We start from the raw sequence: 6,000 nt of genomic DNA, 5'->3' as shown, positions 1-6,000 counted from the left end.
TCTCTAAAAGGGTGCAGGGTGAACATTTCTTGGACCTCAGAAACTGAGGGAGGCCGGCCCAATGGGTCCTCAATGGACCGATAGAACCCAGTGCCTCACCTGGCCTGGTATTTCCAGCTTCACCAAGCAATCTGGTGGCAAGGCTTACTTTAGCAGTCCTGCTGAAAAGGGGGTCCCCATATGGCCCAGAGGCCCTCATTTGCATAGGCCCTGCCCTTCTCTCTGCTCTGCCCAGCTTCCCACAAAGCAATGCGTCACTGGCAACAGTATAGAGTTGGGGGACGGGGTAAAGGATAATGACAGGGAGGCTGGAAAATAGAAAGAAAGGTCACTGAAGTGCTGAAGTCTTCCTTGCTAAATGCAGCTGGGCACTGGCATTGGCCTGCAGGAGCGGTTAACACCTTAAGAATGTTGAGGGGCGGCCAATTCAAAAATACAAATGGGAAGGAAGGCACTGGAAGTTGCTTTATTATTACTAGAAGACTTGCAAACAAAGGACCTTTCTCTCTCGAAAGCTGTTAAAAATATGGAACGCTTCACGAATTTGCGTGTCATCCTTGCGCAGGGGCCATGCTAATCTTCTCTGTATCGTTCCAATTTTAGTATATGTGCCGCCGAAGCAAGCACACTTCATGGGTGAGCCTTCAATGTATATACACTCCCTGAATCTGCAGTCTTCAGACGTAGGGTGGCCTGAAAGCGCTGATTGGATGGTCCAGTAAGCATTCAATTCTGAGACACATGGCAATAAGGCATGAGGCCTAACAATCCACTTCTATTCCCTATATTTGTGGTCCAAATCTTCACACATTGTAAGCATCTTCATTACGCCAGGTTGCAAAGGCTCATGGTCCAGACTACAGGCAAAGAGCATTGTGACATCACACTTCCTGGGGAACGTTGATGGAAAAGGTGAGTCAGCTGCACAGTAGGCTAGGTGATGGCTTGTGGGAGTGGGATGGTGTTGTGGTGGGTTCCAGGGCAGAGAGAGCATATGAAAAGGTGTCTTAATTTTCACCTGTATTTGAATAATAAACGCTTTAGTGTTGTACTGGCCTGCTTACTAAGGAATCCTCGGGCTCAGCCCCTTACAGCTCTGGAAACGATGATGTTGAACCAGACTCTGTAAGAAACTAATGCTTATTCAAAATGTTTCTTTGCTGCTGGGTCTGCTTGGTCTGGCACTTGTGTCCTTTTCTCTCCTAGGGTCCTTGGTGTAAGTTACGAAAACCTGACAGAACGTAATTTCAGGGGGGCAGGTAAGTTCACTTGCAGCTTCAGTGTGCGTTGTAAATGTGGTTACATATTGTGATAGAATGACGTTTTAAAACACAGACACACACACACGCGAGGGCGCGCATTCTCTAGCACTCTCTGAAGGAGAAGGGGGAAAGTGCTTTTATATGGGGCCAGTGGCGCAATGGATAACGCTTCTGACTATGGATCAGAAGATTGTAGGTTCGACTCCTATCTGGCTCGGAAGGGTTGCCGGTCCCTTTTTTCATGTAATTGCACTTGAGTTCTTAATTATCTCAGTCTTCTTGTAGGATTAACATTCCGGTGCGGGATGTATCCAACAATCGTTCTGTGGTAAGGAGGCTGTGATAGCAACTGTGGCTAGTAGAAAGTTTAATGATTGTCCTGGATTCTATGAGCCTGACCTTTGAATGTTTCCCAAGCCTAAGCTTTTTGAACAAGGGAGGAAAACTTCACAACATTTGTTTTCAGGAGTGAAAATAGTTTTACTTCAAGGGTCAAGATGCAGGTCGCAGGGGTCTAAAAAATTGGTTGTGCAGGATTTTTAGGAACAACTGTTCAAGACACCCACCTTTTAGAACTCTCTTGAAAATTATAGAAAGAAGCCCCATGTGAAAAGGCTCCTGGTGAAAGAGATAACATGCCTTCTTTTGGATCTGAAGACTGCAGGTTTGAACCCTATGTAGACCTTGCACTTTTTCATCTATTGTGATTTTTTTATCAGTAGGCTGCAGTTTAATGCTCATCAGTAATACTACTCTTGGGCACAGGCAGATGTCATTCGATTGATGGCAGCCTCAATAACAAAGCAGGGGACGGCGGGCACACAATTATATGCACAATGAGGCAATGTCTTTGATTTGGTGGAAGAGAATTAGAATGCCTAGGTAGGGGGCGAAAAGTTACACTGCCTATGATGGCAAACATTCTTAAAAAGAGCCTGCTTGCAGATGAAAGGAACATTTACCTCCAAAGATTCAATATAGTAAACAGCTCTCAAGGAAATACTACTGATTGGTGGAAGAGAAAGATTGTGGAGCAACTACTCCCCGAACCATAGGCATTTCTGAGAGAAATGGGGGGAATGATTTCAAATGTTGCCCAGACGTGGGTCTTGAAAAGTCCATCATAACCCCCCAGTAAAACTGAATTTTGAAACAGCCAAGCGTTCACCCTCAAGGGGTGCGCGGGTCTGGGATTTCAACAGGGGTCCTTGATCCTTCAAACAAGGTATAAAGGTTGTTAACACAGATGTGTGCCAGAGTGTGTAGTGTGTTTGAGTTAGCACTTGATAGATGGCCCTTTTAATTTTGTGAGAATCATAATGCACTGAGCCAGTTCCTTGTTATCCATGGGCCAACACCTGACACACCCAGATGGAACCCAAGGCGGGGAGAGAGGTGGATTAGAGCAGCTTCAAGAGCATTGTGCTCTTTCTGCCTTCTGCCCCTCTCATCCCCGATCGGCCATGATCGGCCAAAACCTCTCTAAAAGGTTGCAGGGTGAACATTTCTTGGACCTCAGAAACTGAGGGAGGCCGGCCCAATGGGTCCTCAATGGACCGATAGAACCCGGTGCATCACCTGGCCTGGTATTTCCAGCTTCACCAAGCAATCTGGTGGCAAGGCTGACTTTAGCAGTCCTGCTGAAAAGGGGGTCCCCATATGGCCCAGAGGCCCTCATTTGCATAGGCCCTGCCCTTCTCTCTGCTCTGCCCAGCTTCCCACAAAGCAATGCGTCACTGGCAACAGTATAGAGTTGGGGGACGGGGTAAAGGATAATGACAGGGAGGCTGGAAAATAGAAAGAAAGGTCACTGAAGTGCTGAAGTCTTCCTTGCTAAATGCAGCTGGGCACTGGCATTGGCCTGCAGGAGCGGTTAACACCTTAAGAATGTTGAGGGGCGGCCAATTCAAAAATACAAATGGGAAGGAAGGCACTGGAAGTTGCTTTATTATTACTAGAAGACTTGCAAACAAAGGACCTTTCTCTCTCGAAAGCTTTTAAAAATATGGAACGCTTCACGAATTTGCGTGTCATCCTTGCGCAGGGGCCATGCTAATCTTCTCTGTATCGTTCCAATTTTAGTATATGTGCCGCCGAAGCAAGCACACTTCATGGGTGAGCCTTCAATGTATATACACTCCCTGAATCTGCAGTCTTCAGACGTAGGGTGGCCTGAAAGCGCTGATTGGATGGTCCAGTAAGCATTCAATTCTGAGACACACGGCAATAAGGCATGAGGCCTAACAATCCACTTCTATTCCCTATATTTGTGGTCCAAATCTTCACACATTGTAAGCATCTTCATTACGCCAGGTTGCAAAGGCTCATGGTCCAGACTACAGGCAAAGAGCATTGTGACATCACACTTCCTGGGGAACGTTGATGGAAAAGGTGAGTCAGCTGCACAGTAGGCTAGGTGATGGCTTGTGGGAGTGGGATGGTGTTGTGGTGGGTTCCAGGGCAGAGAGAGCATATGAAAAGGTGTCTTAATTTTCACCTGTATTTGAATAATAAACGCTTTAGTGTTGTACTGGCCTGCTTACTAAGGAATCCTCAGGCTCAGCCCCTTACAGCTCTGGAAACGATGATGTTGAACCAGACTCTGTAAGAAAATAATGCTTATTCAAAATGTTTCTTTGCTGCTGGGTCTGCTTGGTCTGGCACTTGTGTCCTTTTCTCTCCTAGGGTCCTTGGTGTAAGTTACGAAAACCTGACAGAACGTAATTTCAGGGGGGCAGGTAAGTTCACTTGCAGCTTCAGTGTGCGTTGTAAATGTGGTTACATATTGTGATAGAATGACGTTTTAAAACACAGACACACACACACGCGAGGGCGCGCATTCTCTAGCACTCTCTGAAGGAGAAGGGGGAAAGTGCTTTTATATGGGGCCAGTGGCGCAATGGATAACGCTTCTGACTATGGATCAGAAGATTGTAGGTTCGACTCCTATCTGGCTCGGAAGGGTTGCCGGTCCCTTTTTTCATGTAATTGCACTTGAGTTCTTAATTATCTCAGTCTTCTTGTAGGATTAACATTCCGGTGCGGGATGTATCCAACAATCGTTCTGTGGTAAGGAGGCTGTGATAGCAACTGTGGCTAGTAGAAAGTTTAATGATTGTCCTGGATTCTATGAGCCTGACCTTTGAATGTTTCCCAAGCCTAAGCTTTTTGAACAAGGGAGGAAAACTTCACAACATTTGTTTTCTGGAGTGAAAATAGTTTTACTTCAAGGGTCAAGATGCGGGTCGCAGGGGTCTAAAAAATTAGTTGTGCAGGATTTTTAGGAACAACTGTTCAAGACACCCACCTTTTAGAACTCTCTTGAAAATTATAGAAAGAAGCCCCATGTGAAAAGGCTCCTGGTGAAAGAGATAACATGCCTTCTTTTGGATCTGAAGACTGCAGGTTTGAACCCTATGTAGACCTTGCACTTTTTCATCTATTGTGATTTTTTTATCAGTAGGCTGCAGTTTAATGCTCATCAGTAATACTACTCTTGGGCACAGGCAGATGTCATTCGATTGATGGCAGCCTCAATAACAAAGCAGGGGACGGCGGGCACACAATTATATGCACAATGAGGCAATGTCTTTGATTTGGTGGAAGAGAATTAGAATGCCTAGGTAGGGGGCGAAAAGTTACACTGCCTATGATGGCAAACATTCTTAAAAAGAGCCTGCTTGCAGATGAAAGGAACATTTACCTCCAAAGATTCAATATAGTAAACAGCTCTCAAGGAAATACTACTGATTGGTGGAAGAGAAAGATTGTGGAGCAACTACTCCCCGAACCATAGGCATTTCTGAGAGAAATGGGGGGAATGATTTCAAATGTTGCCCAGACGTGGGTCTTGAAAAGTCCATCATAACCCCCCAGTAAAACTGAATTTTGAAACAGCCAAGCGTTCACCCTCAAGGGGTGCGCGGGTCTGGGATTTCAACAGGGGTCCTTGATCCTTCAAACAAGGTATAAAGGTTGTTAACACAGATGTGTGCCAGAGTGTGTAGTGTGTTTGAGTTAGCACTTGATAGATGGCCCTTTTAATTTTGTGAGAATCATAATGCACTGAGCCAGTTCCTTGTTATCCATGGGCCAACACCTGACACACCCAGATGGAACCCAAGGCGGGGAGAGAGGTGGATTAGGGCAGCTTCAAGAGCATTGTGCTGTTTCTGCCTTCTGCCCCTCTAATCCCCGATCGGCCACGATCGGCCAAAACCTCTCTAAAAGGGTGCAGGGTGAACATTTCTTGGACCTCAGAAACTGAGGGAGGCCGGCCCAATGGGTCCTCAATGGACCGATAGAACCCAGTGCCTCACCTGGCCTGGTATTTCCAGCTTCACCAAGCAATCTGGTGGCAAGGCTTACTTTAGCAGTCCTGCTGAAAAGGGGGTCCCCATATGGCCCAGAGGCCCTCATTTGCATAGGCCCTGCCCTTCTCTCTGCTCTGCCCAGCTTCCCACAAAGCAATGCGTCACTGGCAACAGTATAGAGTTGGGGGACGGGGTAAAGGATAATGACAGGGAGGCTGGAAAATAGAAAGAAAGGTCACTGAAGTGCTGAAGTCTTCCTTGCTAAATGCAGCTGGGCACTGGCATTGGCCTGCAGGAGCGGTTAACACCTTAAGAATGTTGAGGGGCGGCCAATTCAAAAATACAAATGGGAAGGAAGGCACTGGAAGTTGCTTTATTATTACTAGAAGACTTGCAAACAAAGGACCTTTCTCTCTCGAAAGCTT

At 46.4% G+C, this 6,000-nt stretch overlaps 4 non-coding genes across 4 annotated transcripts; 2 read left to right on the top strand and 2 right to left on the bottom strand.

The window, feature by feature from the left end:
* Positions 1-520: 520 nt before the first annotated feature.
* Positions 521-627, bottom strand: LOC138297805 (U6 spliceosomal RNA). Its single transcript, XR_011204344.1, has one exon. It is a non-coding gene; the product is annotated as a U6 spliceosomal RNA (small nuclear RNA).
* A 779-nt stretch (positions 628-1,406) lies between these two features.
* On the top strand, positions 1,407-1,479 carry TRNAH-AUG (transfer RNA histidin (anticodon AUG)). Its single transcript has one exon. It is a non-coding gene; the product is annotated as a tRNA-His (tRNA).
* Positions 1,480-3,261: 1,782 nt separating this feature from the next.
* Positions 3,262-3,368, bottom strand: LOC138297804 (U6 spliceosomal RNA). The gene has a single exon (XR_011204343.1). It is a non-coding gene; the product is annotated as a U6 spliceosomal RNA (small nuclear RNA).
* Positions 3,369-4,147: 779 nt separating this feature from the next.
* On the top strand, positions 4,148-4,220 carry TRNAH-AUG (transfer RNA histidin (anticodon AUG)). Its single transcript has one exon. It is a non-coding gene; the product is annotated as a tRNA-His (tRNA).
* Positions 4,221-6,000: the final 1,780 nt, after the last annotated feature.

Source organism: Pleurodeles waltl, chromosome 5 (genome assembly GCF_031143425.1).
Source record: "Pleurodeles waltl isolate 20211129_DDA chromosome 5, aPleWal1.hap1.20221129, whole genome shotgun sequence".
Taxonomy (NCBI): Eukaryota; Metazoa; Chordata; class Amphibia; order Caudata; family Salamandridae; genus Pleurodeles; species Pleurodeles waltl.
The sequence above is the reverse complement of the archived record's forward strand: the minus strand, read 5'-3'. Positions and strand labels throughout refer to the sequence as shown.